The following is an 18,444-nucleotide window of genomic DNA, read 5'->3' as shown; positions in this document are numbered from 1 at the left end:
AGGCTGTCCAACAGGAATGAAATGTGAGCCATGTAAAGAAAGTTTCCCAGTTGCCACATTTAAAGAGGTAACCCCCCCAAAAAAACCCCTAGAAACTGATTTTAAGAACATATCTTACTTATTCTACTGTATGTAAAATACTATCATTTTGACATGTAATCAATAAAGAAAGTAACAAGATAGTTTACGTTCTATTTACTAGACAAGTCTCAGCGTCTGATGTGCATTTGACCTAGAGCACATCTCAGCTCAGAGCAGCCTCCTCCCCAGCTCTCCTAGCATCAGTGGCTTTGGCTAATCTATTGGACAGCAACTCCAGGGGTCACACCAGGGTAATTGGCTGAAAAGCGGGAGTAAGTGTCCATAATAACCCTAAAAGAATCTCTCCGAAACAAAGGCGGATTCACTTTTAAACGTCTGAAAACCGGCGGGTTGCTCCTCCCTCACGCCTTGGCTACAAGACAGCCCTCCTCCTTGCTGATCCCTTTCTGGATGTAGGGAAGCAACCCTTCACATAGCCAGGGTGGCCGGGCATCCAGGTAGACTTTCCTGTTCTCTGTGTCCAGTCCCACGAAGTCCTCATTCTCAAACAGGATGTAGAGCAGGAGGATCTTGTCCCCAGACTTGTCGGATGCAACGTCCAGCCACTTGGACTTGAGCATGATGAAGAGAGACTCAGTGAAGTCCTCGATCCTCTTCTCCACCACCCTGCAGTCCTCGTAAATTGACGGCCACGTTCATGCGCGGCTGCTCGGCCACCTCCCCATGCAGCACAAAGACAAAGAGCCGAGAGTCATAGAGCGTGGTGCCATACAGCTCCTCTGCACGTGGAGCTTCTCGAAGGTCTTGGCCAAGAGGCAGTCGGTAATGGTGACAAGGCCCACGACCTTGTGGTGGGTCTGGAAGTCGCTCCACCCATTCTCGGGCGCATAGTGGTGACTTTAGTGGATACAGAGTGCCCACTGCGAGCCGCACGGGCTGATCTGCCTCACCAAGGAGATTCGCTTATAGATGCATAACAAATTCTGCTCTGAGATGATCCCCACGGGTTGGACCACCACGGGGAGAGTCTGGTGGTCCTCAGCACACTGCACGTAGTCAGGGATGTTCATGTTGCAGGCCCTGACGAGAGGGAAGAGGAGACCGAGGTACATACTGTGCTGCGGGCTGCGGGCCTCACTGGGTTGCGGTGACCTGGTGTGTACAAGTCAGAAGGCAGGGGAAGCCCAAGCAAAGCCGGGGGTACAGTTTGTCCTCAGCGTCTGCACATGGCTACCGCAGCTCAGATCACATTACGCAGCTTTTGGTCTAGGCCTCCGCCCTCTGCAGAAAAGGGTCATTTCTTGTTTTCTGTTTCCAAGCACCTAGCCAGGCTCTGATGCAAGGTCAGTGCTCAAAACTGCTGAATAAAGGAATGAATAAAGGAACTGCTTCCACACCCCTCAGCAGGATATAATGCAAAGAAACACAGTAGGATCAAAATTCCTGGATTTCAACTCCAATTTATTTGAACTCCTAAGCTGCAGAATACTTGATAAGAAAACTTGCTTTGGGGAGGAGTGTACAGTTCAGTGGTAGAGCAAATGCTTAGCATGTATGAGGTCCTGGGTTGAATCCTCAGTACATCATTTAAAAAAAAAATGAAACAAATAAATAAACCTATTTACCCCCCTCAAAAAATATTTTTTGAATTCCAAATTCAAGAAAAAAAAAAAAAACACCTTGCAATTGACACAACATTGTAAACATGAGTATACTTCAATTAAACAAATAATACTTGCCTTACAAGAATATATCTGGATTATGGAAGTTTACAAGTGTAAAATGCCAAGGGTACCACCTGCATAAGAAGAAGGAACTGTACAAATTTACTATCCCTCATTTATGAGCTATATTTCCTTTGGGCGGTTTATAACATCTCAGAGCTAATTTTCTCAGATTAAAAAAAAAGAAGGAAACATTACCGGATTCTCCATACTGCTGAAGAATCAGATAAACCTATGATAGCATCTGACCCACAGAGTTTACTCAATAAATGCTTGTTGAATGAATGGACAAGCAAAGTGAATGCTGCTCCCTGCCACAGAGCATCATGATGGTACTGCCTGGAAATCCCAAGCCCACGTTTCACCCGACTCTACACTAACCATGTGTGACCTGGGCAGGCCTGTGTGCTCCTCTTAACCCCAGATTAATCATGAATAGAAATGAGGGCAATAACACAAACCTCAAAGGGTTAGTGAGTCATTACTGAATTGTATCCCAACTTTGCAAGATGGAACCTTTAAAGAAACTTGGGCAAAAAGTCCGTAGGCCCTCTCCATATTATCTCTTACAACTACATGGGAATCTACATTATATCTCAAAATAAAAAGTCTAATTTATTAAAGAGGCTATTGAGGTTAAATGAGCTCACTGTCTCAAATAAGGAACACACAGTACAAATAGGTCAATGCCCAGCCCATGAGATACACTCAGTAAATATTGCCACTGAGCCCACTGGTCCCTCAAACTTCAGAGCACGATGATGTGTCCTCATGGCCAGAGGCCCCTGCACCTGAAACTAACAAAGCTAATGGTCCCCACTTTCAAGAGCCCCTGCCACCACCGTAGGTCTAATTTTGTACTTGTAATATTTTTCTATTTATTAAATAGAAAAACGTAATTGCATAGCCTTCAGGTCACCAAAAGCAGACTACAGAGATCATGATGGCAGCCCTTCTTCATGAAACAATAAAATGAAAAGCCATTTCCACAAGATCTCTGTGTAAATCTACTAGGGAACTTCATCCTGGACTGAGAGGAAGAGGACTGGGGAGGAGGGGGCAATCTGCGGCACACAGACCCATGGGCCACCTGTCCCACGATGGACTTTAGACCCAACACTCACCCTCAAGGAACTTCAAAATAGACACAGACAGAGTGCTGTGGACAAGATTTTTTTTTTTTTAAAAAATCCCTGATTCTCTCGCAGGTTTTGTTTCTACCGAGAAACAAATGTCTTATGTGTATAATGTTTCACAAAAGACTTAAACTATTATCACCCCAACTTGATGCATTAAGAAACTGAGGGAGAGAGGTTTATCACATTGTGCAAGATTAGAGAGAGGCAAAAAAAAAAAAAAGATTAGACTGAGCCCACGTCAGACACTGTATTTAAACCCAAGCCCCTGTTCCAGTGCTCACACTAGAAAGTGGGATATACTGCCCCTTTCCTGCCCTCTCCCTGCAATAAATGTCTGAAGAGTCTTTTCTGTGCCACCTGGAATCACAATCACTTCAATTTTCCACAAAGAGCTATGTCATTCCTTGGAGGATGTGTCAAAATCTGTATGTTGAATGGGAGGAGAGATTTGTATATTCGGTTTCTCAAAGGAAACATGGCTTAAAAGAAACTGAAAAGCACTTTTCTAGTCTAAGTCTTCATTGTGCAGAGAAGGAAACGGAGGCTCAGAAGAGATGAGGAAAGGGTCTTATTAACAAATATTGCCTCAGCGCAGCACCAAGCCAGCCTTGGGCACTTCTGGGGGAGGATCTGGAAGGCCCAGGAGAATGAGTCTTAGAAAACGGAAAGAGAAGAAGCATACGAGGCCCCGTCTCTACACCACCATACCATGAAGTTCCACCAAATTACCCAGTATGGGTGCAGCCAACATTAAGGTGGGCTAAACAGGTTATGGAAACCTGGAAGTCTCAACCATAGTGGAAATTCCAACGTTTACTATGTTTTTTTCCCAGTTCAAGCATCAGCTCAGTGGGCACTCTGTACCAGGCACTACATGAGGCCTGGAGTTCTCCCAAATACACAACTCTTATATCACGTGTGCAAACCACACACAGGCCCACCAGAAGGAAAATGCCCACAGATAAGGTGGAATTACTGAAACTGAAAGCAGCCAACCAGCATATATTACTAGCAAATACGGTGCTGCTAGAAATAGACTCATGGACATAGAAAGCAAACTGTGGTTAGCAGGCAGGAAAAGGGGGATTAACAGATACACATTAATAAATATAAAATAAATGACAAGGACCTACTATATAGCACAGGGAACTATATTCAATTTCTTGTAATGAGTTGTACTAAAAACAATCTAAAACATATGTAGAAACATATGCATATGTTTATAACTGAATCTCTGCTGTACATCTGAAACTAACATTCTAAATTGACTACACTTCAATAAAAAGTAATTTTAAAAAATAAGTAAAAATAAAAGCAACGCCATTTAGAAAAAATAAAAGAATACTCTGATCCCCTTAGCTGTAGGTGCTAGAGAAATCTGGTTACAAACACCAAGTCCACTGGGTCACTCCAGCACTGGCTGTCACTCTTTCTGACCATCAGAGAGTCACTTGGCTTCAGTGAGTTTATTTTCTCTTCTGTGAAAGGCTTCAGTTGCAACTAACGATGTATAGAATCTCATCATTCACAAACCCAACAATTAAAGAGGACTTCCCATGGGCCAGGCTCTGGAAATATGAAAATATAGGGTCCGAGATATATTCATGGGTAGAAGAAATTTATGCCATAAAGACATTAATTCTTCTTGCTTTGATAGACAGATTCAATACAATTCTGTTTAGATTTCCTACCAGAGTTTTTATGGGTAACAAGATAATTTATGGTCAGGAACAACCAAGAAACTTCTTTAGAACCAGCACTGGGAAGGGGTGGATAGGTCATTCATTTCCACTGGTCTTTCTGAAGTGATGAAAACGTTCTGGAATATTAATGGTTGCACCACTGTGAATATGCTAAAGCTGCTGAATTGTAGCATTTAAGTGGGTGGACTTCATGGTGTGTGAACAATATCACAATAAAGATGTTAAATGAAAAAATATTTCTTGACAATTATTTTTCCCTCTATACTACTAGTCTGCCCCACAATTTAAGAAGAACAAAAAAACCAAAACAAACCAAATTTTGCCAGGAGCTCTTTAGGACTGCAAAGTCCCTGAGTCTCCAACTCCTCTGGTGGTGCTGTTCCTGTTAACACACCCTAGCTGGGCTGGGCTAGTTAGGGACTGTAACTATCTTTTTAAGAAAGACGGCCACACGTTTCACCCTGGGAGAGGGAAGGATGGAGGATGTCACAGCCTCATGCCTTCAGCTCATTTTTAACTGAACCAAGCCTTGCTTTCAACACTGTAATCCCTCTCACTATGAAAACAGTGACATCATCAAGCACCGCCATCAAAACACGTGAAAGTGTTCAAGGTACTTACCTGGGGCAGAAACACTGAGGGAGGAGACGGAAGCTCGCTCAGCACTGACGCTCCCTTTTCCCGACTCCAACAGGAGAAGCTGGGGTTCACAGCCGGAGGCTCTCAGCCCGGGGAGCAGCGCCCACACCACTGAGCTGGTCCCCAGGTAGCGGGAAAGGGAGAGGAGGGCAGCCCCGGGGTCGCGGGTCAGGGAAAGCGGGGGGGGAGACGCGGGCTGTAGCCCCGCTCGGAGGCCAGCCCCAGCCCCAGCCCCAGCCGCCCGCCCCCGTCCGGGTCCGCAGAACCCGCCCGCCCGGGACACAGCCAGCCCAGGGGCGGGGACGGGCCGGCGGCCGAGGAGAGGCAGCCCGGGAGGAGAGGACTCGCGGGCGGGAGAGGGGAAGGGGACGCCAGCCGCGGACTGAGGGGAGCCCGGCTGGGGCGAGAGGCGGCAAGTGCACACTTGGCCCTGGACAGCTGTGGCCGGGGCGCCAGGGAAGGAGCCAAAGTCCTACCGGGCGAAAGAGCTGAGAAGCCTTTGGGGCCGATCCCCGGCTCGGAGTTGCAGCTTCCAACCCTCGGTCCAGCTGGCACACACTGCGCATGCGCAGGAGGGCCAGCGATCCTCTCTGTGTTCTGCAAGAGAAGTTGGGGAAGGGAGGGACGGAGAAGATGGGAGGAGGAGGGGAGAAGGGGAAAAGTGGAGGGAGAGACATGGACAGGAGGAGCAGAGAGAAGGCAGGGATCTGGAGTGTGGAGGAGAGTAGCAGAGATGGAGAGAAATAGTTTTAACTCTGGGGGCATCCTGAAGGAGGCAGCAGTCCTGCCTCTGCACACTTCTCTAACCCTTCAAGGCCCGCAGCTCGTATTTTAACTCCCTGGCACAGCCCTCCACCCAAGGCCTCTGCAGGACCCCTACGGGGATCACACCCATTGCCCCCAAGCGGAGCTGGGTTTCCTTTTGCTCTGGGAACCAAGCACCCGCAGGTGTTGTCGCTCAGAACTACCTTGGAAAGAGTACATATTCCCCTTTTACACGCTGGGACACAGGCAGGCAATATATCTGCCTTACCTCCACTGTCCCAGGTGTTGTGCTGGCGGGGAGCGGGAGGTACAAGGTCAGATCCCAAAAGGAGCATACTGCCTGAGTTTTGGTGCATAGTCCCCATCCTTCCTGGGTAAACCACTCCCCACACTCGGGGAACCATCAAGGGCACACAGTATGTCCCTGGGTGTGGGATAGCTGCCCTCAATTCCAGTGCCCATCTTGCTAGGAAGATAGGAGTGTTACTGAGTCCAAATTCATTCTCCTTAATGCAGGACAGGCCAGTAAGTTGGGAGACCAGGTGTTGGGGCATGAAATAGCAACTTTCTGTAGACCTAGATGCAAACTAATGTCCTGGAAAACCATCTCCCCAAGTCAGAATTCAGGCTCCTTTCCTACGAGCTTGGTTTTTGCAATCTTCTTGATGTAGTAATTCTTTGTTGTTAGAATCCTTTGTTCTTGCAGCTATCTACCTGGGTCAGATCCCTGTAAACCTCCAACAAAACAAACGTTATTTTCTATTAGGTAACTTGTTATCTTTATATGAATGGAAAAGTGTTAAATATCCTTAAAGGTGAGAGCATTCAAAATAGGCTCTCCTGTATATTTTAGGCTCTAGGCAACATTGTTTTACAAGCAAGATGAAGCCTAGGAGACAGAGCACAGGGTTTAGTCAAAGGAACAGATCTAATATGGAGTCAGATTTGTTCTTTTCTATTACCAGGGCAGAAGACACTTGAGGATTTAAATCCCTTTAAGTTAAAAATAAGTAATATTTTAAAGGAATTTACATACATAGGTCGGAATGTGCATAGCATATCTGGAAAACACACAAAGGTTTGTAAACAGTGGCATCTCCAGGGAGGGCTGAAAGAAGAGAGGATGAGGGAAAACTTCTTTCACTTGTGTATTTTTGTGCTCTGTTTGAAATTTTTTAACCACATGCATGTATTTCTTTTTCAGTTAAAAAAAATGTGTAATGGAGCAAAGGAGTAGCAAGCTCAGCAAATAAAGCAGCCATGGAATCACTGAGCCATCACTTTTGATTTCAGCCAGGAAGCATTTATTGACTCTCTCCTATGTGCCCAGTGCTGTTTTAAGACTTCTTTTATTTTTTTTCATAAAATAATAAAGTGCTATTCCTCACCCCTGCCCATGGCTGGTGGAAAACCAACTGAGTTTTTATTGAGTTGTTTTCCAAGAAGTAGAGATCAGTTATAAACAGAACACATCTTCAGGGCAAAACAGGCGGAGTGGTTTTCCAGCAGGCCAGATAGCTATGAAGGGTTTTCAACAGAGGCACACAGAGGCTGAGAGAGAAAGCCTCCAGGACCCTACAAAAAGCTGCCCAAACTGCCTTCTCCATGGCACTACTGAAATAGGAAAGAAAAAATCTGACTCCATATTAGATCTGTTCCTTTGACTTTAACCCTGTGCCCTGTTTCCTAGGCTTAGTCTTGTTGGTTCTGCACCTTTTGTAAAACAATGTTGCCTAGAGCCTGAAATATACAGGAGACCCTATTCTCAAGGCTCTGACTTTGAAGGATATTAACACTTTTCTATTCACATAAAGATAACAAGTTACAGAATAGAAAACAACATTTGTTTGTTGGAGGTTTACACGGATGTGACCCAGGTGAAGAGCTGCAAGAACAAAGGATTCTAACAACAAAGAATTCATACACCAAGTTTGCAACAACCAAGCATTCCCACTTCCCATTTTTAATATAAGAAGAGCCTGAAATCTGACTTGGGGTGATGGTTCCCCAGGACATTATTCTACCATTTCTCAGCTGGCTTTCCAAATTAAAGTCGCTATTTCTTGTCCCCAAAACCTGGTCTCCTGATTTATTGGCCTGTAATGCACGAGCAGAACAAGCCTGGACTCGGAAACACACACATTGAAAGTACCCATTTGGTATATTAAATGACCTGCTTCTACTCATCTTCCTGACGTTTTATTCTCTTGACCACTCCTGCTATGTTTATGAAAAACCTGTCATGTGGACACATTTCCACCTCTAGCCACTACCCTTCCAGGTAAGAACTGATGCCAAGAAGGCAATGGAAGTTGCTAGAAGGTATTACCTGGACAAAATAGAGCAGAAGTGGGTTCTGGCTGATGTTCAGGAGCAGGCTGGAACACCTGACAAGATGTTATAAGTACGGATAGACAGCTGGGCACCAAAGGAGAAGCTTCTAAACTTCCATGAGGGACTTGTTGGATAGGAAGGAAAAGTCCCAGACTATAGCTCGGATCCCACCACGAGCTTCCTGGGCGAGTCTGGGCAAGTAATTTAAAATCTCTAGGCCCGTGCTGTCCAACATGGGAGCCACCAGCAACATGCAGGATTATGAAGTTATTCTGTAGCCAGACAGAATTATAAAAAGACATTTTATTGCAAAGGCCCAGCAGGTATAATATTTAAAAACGTTATTGGTTATCTTGACCTAACGAGATATTTTTGTATGTGTAGGTTTCTGTGGTTTGTAAGGCCTGTGACTAATGATTCCGTTACAGTGAAGTATTTTGAAATTATAAGTTACTGGACACAGTACCCTCATATCACAGTTGAAAAAAACTGATCCACATAAGCAAGGTGATCTGACTTATTAGTTATGAGCAGGGGCTCTGGGGCCAGCCTGCCTGGGTATAAATTCTCACTCTGCCTCCAGGGGGTTCTGTGTGAATCTTGGACAAATTATTGTTGTTTTTGTTGTCGTTGTTATTATTTGTGCCTCTTTTTCCTTACCTTTTAAGTAGCGAGGAATATGTAGACTCTATCTCCTACTGTGTTGGCAGGATTAAATGAGTAAACGTCTGTGCTGCCCACTTCCCTGGGTTTCAGCATTCTCCAGGCAATCAGTGCCAAACTCAGAGGCATTCTCCACTGTCTTCGTCAGTCTGGGGTGCTGTAACAAATTACCGTGGGTCGGGTGGCTTAAACAACCAGCATATTCCTTATGGTTTGGAGGCTGAGACTTTCAAGGTCAATGTATCCTTGAGAGGATTGCCAGCTCGAAGATGGCTGTCTTCCCAATATATTCATATCCCAGAGAGCAGAGAGAAGCAAGCACTCTGGGGGCTTGTATAAGAACACTAATCCCATTCATGAGGGCTCTACTCTCATGACCTCAATTTATCCTACTAATCACGTCCCAAAGGCCCCACCTCCCAATACCATCACCCTGGGAGATGGGGTTTCGACATATGGATTTTGAGGGGATGCAAACATTCAGTCCACACATCGGCTAAATCTCCCCAACATGCAGTCATCAAACCTGTAGCTAATTTCAAAGTAATATTTATGTCTCTCTGCCCATTTCCATTCCTACATCCACTATCACTGAAGCCCTGTTACATTTTATTCCTTATTTTTCTGGTAGAGATTTAATTGATTCCTCTAACTCCAATGCTCCCCTCGCTCCAGTCTGCTTAATAGCCCTGCCAGGTAGGTCTTCCTTAAAACACCTTCCACTTCACCTGGTTGTTTTTTAGTTGTAAATGTCAGAATCCTCTCCACACCCCATCCTATACCTTTAATCCGTTACACTACGGCTCACTATGTTATTTTCCTCTTACCAATGTAAGAAATTTCCATAAGCTTAAGAGCTTAAACCAGCACAGATTTATCAGCTTATGGCTGTGGAGGTCAGAGATCCAACACAGTTCTCATTGGGCTAAATTCAAGGTAGCAGCAGGGTTCCTTCCTTCTAGAGGGTCTAGAAGAGAATGTTTCCTTGTTGTTGTTGTTTTTTTCCAGTTTCCAGAGGTCACCCACCTTCCTTAGCTTGTGCCCCACGACTTCCTCCATTTTCATGGTCAGCAGCCTTTCTGAACATTGCTCTATGGCTACACCTCCCTCTGATTTTAAACTCAGCTGGGAAATGTCCTCCATTTCAAGGACCCCTGTGATTACATTCAGCCCACCTGGACAATCCAGGCTACTCGCCCTATTGTCTCATCTCAGGATCCCCTTGTCCCATCCCATTCAGGCATTATGAATGTGGCTGTGACACTCACCTTGTGTAACATTTCCTCTCATGGGCATTTTATGGTTCAAGGCACATATGAATGACTTTTTGTTTTTCTTCCTTAGCCTTTCTACATTCAGTATGTCTGGTGAGATTATATGAATCCTTTTTATTTGTCCCCCTGCACTAATCTTTAATAATGTATCATGGGTTTAAAATGCTAACTGATAGACAATTTAGAAGACAGAAATCCTCTAAGATTTTTGTCCTAAAATATCTGTCATGCATTTTGCCATGTACAGTAACATGTCACAGGTGGCTACCCTGTGGCCGGGGAGGGACATGATTCTGCCATAACACTCCCCTCATTCTCACCAATGTGCTGATCACCTAACCAAGGACCTATGCTCCCCGCTTCGCTCACTTCCTCCTCCTTTCCATTGACTACCCTGTTCCCATCGCTTCCTTCATTCAGCACATCAGGATTTCATGACCACATTCTTCTCTAAATGGAATGGGTATCTTGAATCTAATGTCTGACAACTGTTCTTACTGTATATGCACACACTGACCTGCACATAACCCCGTCCAGCTCTTTATTTTCCTAGAATCTCCCAGAGGAATCAGTTCCATGATGATGGTGATGATGATGATGATACTGACAATGATGACAGGGACCTCTCAAGGATTCTGATAAAGAGGGAATTAATAAAGGGAGGGAATCATTGCAAAATTGCCCCAGAGACAGGCTTAAAAGTAAATAACTGCTGTAGTGTTTAATGAAATTGACTAATATTTAACTATTTTTAAAACTTTATATCACTGAATTTAAAATTTTAACGGGAATTCTCATTCACCAGTAACCAAGATTCAACTCTAGGACCAAAGTCTAAGGATTTCAATCTTCTAACAAATTGTCCACTAGCCTTTTAAACACGTGATCCTTTTAAAAAGCTTAGTGCTGGGCTGAAAATAAGCAGGATTCATATAATCTCACCAGACACAGTGAATGTGGAAAGACTAAGGAAGAAAAACAAAAAGCCATTCATAACGTCTTGAACTTCACGTTGCTCACAGGAGAAAATGTTAGCCAAGGTGAGCGTCACATCAACATGACGCCTGAGTGGGATGGGGAAGCTGATCTTCCTCATCAGACATTTATCCTGATTTGTTAGATGCCAACACAGTTTCCTCATTGGATTTGCTTCTAACAAGTATGGAAGAATTTACGTTCTACCAAAAGCAGTCTAAACATTTTCCCCTGCTGTCAGGTCTCTGGACTGAATGTCCCCACAAGAAGGACATGAATATGTTTCATAGGGAATTCTTCCTGAGAAACAACAGGATTTTCGAGGGAAGGACTGCAGGCCCCCCATGGAGGGCTGGAGGAGGGCTAGAGGGGGCACTGGAAAAACAGCAGGAGTGAGTTCAGATACTACCGCTCAGGTTGCCAAAGACAGCATTGCTATCTCTGAGGATATGACATTCTCCCAAAAGTTCCATGAGTGAAGGTACCTGTGAACACTAAGCAGGTTGTTAAGAAACAGCAGCACATAATTTGCGTCACAGCTCAATTACAGTATGTTTTGATATTTGGAAAATAATTAGCCCATTTTCCTTTGAAACTGCAGCAGTAGCAATAGAAATAAAAAAGGCTGAGCCGTCTTGGAGACAACAATCAATAAACAATTCTAAATCGGCAGGATTCCTTGACGATATGCAAGCAATGAGCTAGATGTGTGCTGCAGATACCTCTTACTGCAGGGCTCACTCCTGCAAAGCATAGAACTAGTTTTCTCAGCAGACAGAGGGAACCAAGTCAAGATTCCAAATCTTGAGAGATTTACTATATGGCAGGAAAGATCACACAAGTACATCCAGCCAAATATGAATAAATGTAATCAAATATTATCAAATGTGATTGGAGCACAGATGAAACAGAAATTCCTTTCACCTGGGATCTAGAGAGACTTCTTCAGAAAATGTGGCTTTGGAGATGGCCAAAGACATGGGTGGAAATTTGGCAGAACAGGATGTAAGGAATTTTAAAACTGATTCTAAAATTCATATAAAAATTCAAAGGATCCCAAATATCCAAAACAATTTTGAACAAGAAAAACAAAGTTGGAAGACTTGCACTATCTGATTTTCAGCCTTTTTTTTTTTTTTTTTAAACTACAGTAATCAGAAAGTATGGTGTTGGTGTAAAACAGGAAAATAGAATAATGGAGCAGAATAGAATGTTCAGAACTAAACCAACACTTATATAGACAATTGATTCTCAAAAAGGATGCAGTGGAGAAAGGATCTTTTCAACAAGTAGTGCTGGAAGAATTAGATAGTGATATGCAAAAAAAAAAAAAATGAACTTTGATCCACACCTCACAAAATATACAAAAATTAAATCACAATGGATCATAGATCTTAATAGGAAATCTAAAACTATAAAACAGCTAGGAGAAAAACATAGGCTTAAGCTTTATGACCTTGGGTTTGGCAAATATTTCTTTGCTATGACACCAAAAGTATAATCTATTTTAAAAAGAAACTGATAGAGTGAACTTTATCAAAATGAAGACTCTTCAAAGCTGTTCTAAACACTGCTAAGCAAATGAAAAGACAAGCCTTAGACAGAAGCTATTTGCAGATCATATATCTGATAAAGGTCTCTCTTTGTATCTGATCCAGAATAAAGAGGTCTCAAAACTCAATAATAATGCAAACACCTGAATGAATGAATGAGGCCAGAAAACACACTTCAGTAAAGATATCCAGATGGATAATAAGCATATGAAAAGATGCTGATTAAAGATGCCATTAGTCATTAGAGAAATGCTTTCAAAAACCACAGTGAGATACTAGTACACATACATACAAGAATGAATACGATTAGAAAGACCGACCTTACAAAGTGCTGGTAAGGAAGTAGAGCAACCAGAGCTGATACACACCACAAGGAATTTACAATAGTACAACCATTTTGGAAAAGTCTTTAACAGTTTCTTTAAAAAAGGTAAATACCTATCTACCATATAACCCAGATATTCCTCATGTGGTGCTTTAGAAAAGAAAAGCATATGTCCATATAAAGACTTGTAACCAAATATTCACTGCAATTTTATTTATAATAGCTCAAGTTGTAAATAACCCATGCATCCATCAAGAAGTAAATGGAGAAACAAATGATGGTCTATCCAAACACTGCTCACAACAAACTCTTCAGTAAAAACTCAGCACTAAACAATACTCTGCTATAAGAAAAATAAGCTATTAATACAGCAACACAGATGACTCTCAAAATAATTACACTGAATGAAAGAAGTCAGACAACATAGAGTAGATACTGCATTAATCCATTCATACAAGGATCTTGAAAATGCAGACCAATATGTTGTGATGGAAAGCAGATCAATGGTTTCCAGGGGAAGAGATGGGGAGGGAGGGAGGGACAACAAATGGCAGGAGAGAAGCTTTGTGGGTGATGGGTATGTTCACTCTCTTGAATGTGGTCATGGTTTCTTGGGGATATACTTATGTCAAAACGTATTAGCTGTACACTTTATACGTGTGAAAATTACTTTGCCAAGTATACCTCAAAGCTGTTTTAAGAAAAAAGGCACTTCAGTCCTGATCCACCTCAGCGCCTGATTGGAGCGACATGATCAGTCCCTCACCCTGTTTGCCTAAAAGGAAGGTAGAAAACCTCTCACGGAAAATAACATATGGATTTTTCATTTGCAATGTCTGCCATGTAATAAAGAATTTCAAGACATGCAACATGTCAAGACTATATAACGGATAATATGAGAATAAGAAACATTAGACAAAGGATGCAAACCCCCAGGTGATGTAGGCATCAGAGTTACCAATAAAGGCTATAAAATACTTTTAATATATTCAAGAAAATAAGGAAATTATGGGAGAATAGACAACAGGGTAAAGACTTTCACCAGAGAAATATACTGGAATGTATTTTTAAGAGAAATCAAACAGATAATCTAGAACTGAAGCCTTCAGCTCTGGAAACAGGTAAACAGAGCTAATTAGGATCCATTTTAAGTAAAACTTTCAGTAATGCCGGGTAAAATACAACAACAAATGTAACAGAGAGCTAACTATGGAAAGAGAAGTTCCCAGGTGTCAATACAAAGAGGACACTTAAAGCCCAGAGTGGTAATCTTGTGAGCTGATGCCACCACACCCTGGAGGGAAGGGGTTTTAATCTGCACATAAATAGAGATACAATGTCCATTTAGGAAAAAGGGTCCATACCAGATGTCGAAGACTCTTCCTTTATATCTATATAGTCAGAGACAGAGATGTAAAGTGGCAGCAGAGGTCACAGTGACACAGGGCCCTGGGCCAAGGAGTGTGAACACCTCTGCAAGCTGGGAAAGGTAGGAAGACGAATCCCTCCCTAGAGCCTCGGTGTGGAACGTAGCCTTGGCCACACGTTGGTTTAAGCCCACTGACAATGACTTTGCACTTCTGCACAAAAGAACAGTGAGATGATGAATGTGTATTGCTTTAAGCCACTGAGTCTGTGGTCCTTTGTTAGAACAGCAAAAGGAAAGAAACTCAGGAACCAACATGAACATGAACCCCAAGCTGCCTGCTGTGCTGGCAAGAAGTTCTTTGTCTCTGAACCTGGGGGAGTCTCCTGTCTTCTGGCAGCATCCACAAACTACCTCATGCTAACTTGAGAGCTTGCAGAGGGTTCAATCTTAACCCTGCACAGTTCTTGATATTTAGTTAATAAAAATGATGGTGTCATCATGGGTATTTTTCCATCTTTTAAATACCCTTCAGTCTTCTAATAAAGCTACCTCTAATTGAGAGACAGTGTAAATAGTTTTCAAACTTCATAATAAATAACTGTGGTTTTATTTGGTTACTTAAATTATGAGTAATAATATTCACATTAGTAAAAGTTATTAAAATCAACATTGTTTAATGAAAATATCATTTCTTTTTGCATGAACATGTATTAACTACAATAAATGTTCCATGCTTTGTTCTACGATTTACTGTTAGAGCCTTAAAGAATAATATTTTCCTCAAAAGATATTATGGCAAAGGGATTTCTTTTGGTGGAACAGTTCCTACATCAAATCTGGTGCATGGCTCAGGCCACTGGGAACCTAGAGATGATAGATATTAGGAGGCATTATAAACACAAAATGATTTTTAAAGGAATTAAACAACTGGATGTGTGAAAACAAAGAATCTGAGAATATTCTAGTGAAATAAATGTATTTTTCAGCTTAAGCAAGACACTGGGTGAATAAATCTAAAATGAAAAAACCACCCAGAGATCAGCAGTGAGTCATGCATGCAGTGTGACTGATCAAAACCAAGTTGTTTCCAAACCAGTGTGCAGGCTTGATGCCTTCATGAATCAAGTCTGTGTGGCACCAGGCCATCTCGAATACATGTTGATGAGGTATTTATAAGCCCTTCACCATCCCAGCACAAAGCCCACACATGAGCCACAAGACCATCACCTACACATCTGCAAAAGACACAGCATGGTGAATAGCACTTTTCTTGTTCAGTAGCCGGTGGCAGGGCACTGTGAGCAGACAGAGATACAGGGACACAGAGACACAGAGGCACTTCCCCTCACTCAGCTGATAACCTTCCGTGCATTCCTGGGGACAGGATTGTCATAAAATGCACCATGGATTGATCCTCCTCCTAGGAAAGGAACGGTAGGTCTGTCCTCAGGTTGGAGCAAGGGTGGCCGGAGGATCTCAGAAGAGCTGTTTCAGCACAACCAATAGAAATGTCTGCCACCGTGACCAGGAGAGACAGGTCTCCTGCCATCCCGGTAGGCACTTGGGCTCCTGACAAAAGCTGGGCTCAGTAAAGGCTTGAGTAGAAGGCACAGACCTGAGGGATGCCCCAGCAAGAGACAGGAGGTAGGGCCTGGTTTATGCTGCTCTGGGTGTATCCCAGCCTCATCCGAATACGAAATCAGAAATTTGCAAAACAGCAGAGCTGGGATGGATCATCTACTCCAGACTCCTCACATTACAGTTTAAAGGGTGGCAGCCCTGGGAGGCAAAGCAACGTGCTAAAGGCAGAGCGTGGAAGTGGCGGTGCCAGATGAAAAGCACCATGGCAACCCCGTTCAAGGCCGCTGACACTGAGGACGGGGCCAAGGTTTCCAACGAGGAGAATGAGACAGTGTAAATACTTTGTTCCCCCCAAAACCCCAAATGTTTACTAAGGCACAAAAACTCACCTTAACTAGCTCTCTTCTGAGGGGGCTCTCTTCTGTCTCCGTCTTTCTGTCTGTCTCCATTTCTCTCTCTCAGACACAAACACATACAATTTTGTGAAAGGGGACTTCCTGCCATACAAAGACAGACTTCACATCTTCAGAGAAACACTTGACAAAGCACATTTCCAATTCAAGTCTTTGTGTGAGGTCTGGGCAACTGGCTTATTTTCTAGAACAATCGGTGGTTCCAAAATCAGGAGATCATCTTCCCCAAAGGAAGAGTTCTGGTCCGTGTTGATGAAGCTGGGGGTGTCACATTTCATGAGCCCGTTAGGCTCCTTCTCTGGCCACCTGCTGCATCTGATGGCTTCCTGGAGCCGAACATCACTGTCAAGGGCTGTGGTTGGGATACCAGCTTTGGCCTTGTCCATGCGGTCCACTTCATTGACGTAGCAGTGAAAGAGGGACCTAGATTCGTCATTGTGCTGCCAGAGAACCCCTTGGGCACCAGCGGTCTTCCAAAGTCCGACACAAAGCTGTTCAGTCTGAATCTCTTCTCGGGAGACTCCGCATTGCAATAAAGAAAACCAAAATAAAAGATCGCCCACACTCTAGCTCGGTGACCTGAAGACTTATAGTTTTTGATATCTGCTGAGAGCAAATCCCTGCACAGAGCATGCTGACAAGCACTGGAAGTGAGAGACATCACTTTCGAACACATACAATTACACCCAAGGCAAAAGTCTCGTGAGGGCCCTTGGACCATCCTGAAAAAACATCGCTCCCTGAGAATCCTCAATACTGGTGCATCGCACACCAGTGTTTCTCAGTGGGACACTCAGATCATCTTCATCAGAATTAGTTAAAGTGCTTCTTAAAATGCAGAATTCTGGGGTGCACACCCTCAGAGTCTCCAGAATTAGGGACCGGCAGTCTGTATTTTCATAGCCACCAAGATCACTAAACATGCTCAGATTTAGCACCGCGGGTCTACATCGGGTCACCTGAGCATCGACAATGCTGTCTCATGGGGTGGGGGGGGTGCCATATGTGTCAGTGTGCTGTCCTACCCACGTGTCTCCCCTGATTCTCAGAACTGACAGTGCAGTCCCATTGGGCAAGAAATACCACCATTTCACAATGCATACGCAGGGCGCCTGACTGACAGATACAATCAGTGCTAGGAAAGGGGACAAAACTCAGGTTCCTCATCGCTTGTTTCACTTACTGTGGGACAAATGATCAATTCAAGGGTAATAAATCAGTGTATGAGTGAATAACATGACTCTCGTTAGTCCCACGAGTGCCTGGAAGAGCGAGCCTGGGCACACTGAGAATCATAACAGCCCATCTACTTAATTGTCATCCTCCCCAGATTTATGTAAAGGTTACTTCCACCCAGGCAGTGACCCCTGAAGGGCAAGAATGATGTCTGAACACACTCTCAAATCCAGAACAGAACCTGACAACAATTAGGCTCTGGGGTCTGTGTTTAGCGAGTGTGGAATCTCAGTGATGCCAGCTCTTAGACCTTGCCTTCCCATCCCACCCCTCACGATATGGCCCTTATGACCAGCTCTCCCGGGGCTGGGGCCACGGAACCCATTTACAGGACTGGAAGAATCTGATCATATAAACCATCCCCCAGATTATCATCAAGAGTCACCTGCATTTCAGGGATCAGTAATCCCAGAAGCTTTGCAGTTCAGGCAGGTGAGGGATTTTTATATCAGCTCTGTCTTCTACTGTGACTGCCTGGGTGACATCAGACAAGGAATTCTCAAAAGCCTGAGCTTTTCCTTTCAGGAATAATCTAAATAACAAATCTCGTTGACCACTCAACAAGTGTGATGTGAAGATCAATGATTTACACAGGAGTACAACATTCACTAGGTCATGGATTTAGAATCAGAGAAAAATCACTTGAGAAAGATTGACAGAATGTAGCTTTAATGCAAATTTAAGTATTCTTACCTTTCAGTAAGTCATC

General features: G+C 43.5%; 1 long non-coding RNA gene across 4 annotated transcripts in view; it reads right to left on the bottom strand.

Annotated features, from left to right (window-relative positions):
* The window catches only part of LOC141578223 (uncharacterized), a 39,765-nt gene extending 22,352 nt beyond the window's left edge, over positions 1–17,413 (bottom strand). Inside the window, exons 1-5 of one of the 4 annotated variants that reach the window (XR_012508374.1) lie at positions 16,476–17,413; positions 9,007–9,166; positions 8,342–8,618; positions 5,724–5,954; positions 5,230–5,363 (exon numbers count right to left, since the gene is read on the bottom strand). This is a non-coding gene — a long non-coding RNA (uncharacterized LOC141578223). Of the gene's footprint in view, positions 1–263; positions 1,123–4,143; positions 4,474–5,229; positions 5,364–5,723; positions 5,955–8,341; positions 8,619–9,006; positions 9,167–16,475 lie in introns of those variants that run through there. The other 3 variants (XR_012508373.1, XR_012508372.1, XR_012508371.1) reach the window with 3 other exon arrangements.
* Between the last annotated feature and the right edge of the window lie 1,031 nt (positions 17,414–18,444).

The sequence above is a fragment of the Camelus bactrianus genome, chromosome 7, assembly GCF_048773025.1.
Source record: "Camelus bactrianus isolate YW-2024 breed Bactrian camel chromosome 7, ASM4877302v1, whole genome shotgun sequence".
Lineage (NCBI taxonomy): Eukaryota > Metazoa > Chordata > Mammalia > Artiodactyla > Camelidae > Camelus > Camelus bactrianus.
Note: the sequence above shows the minus strand (reverse complement) of the source record. Positions and strands in the feature narration are given on the sequence as shown.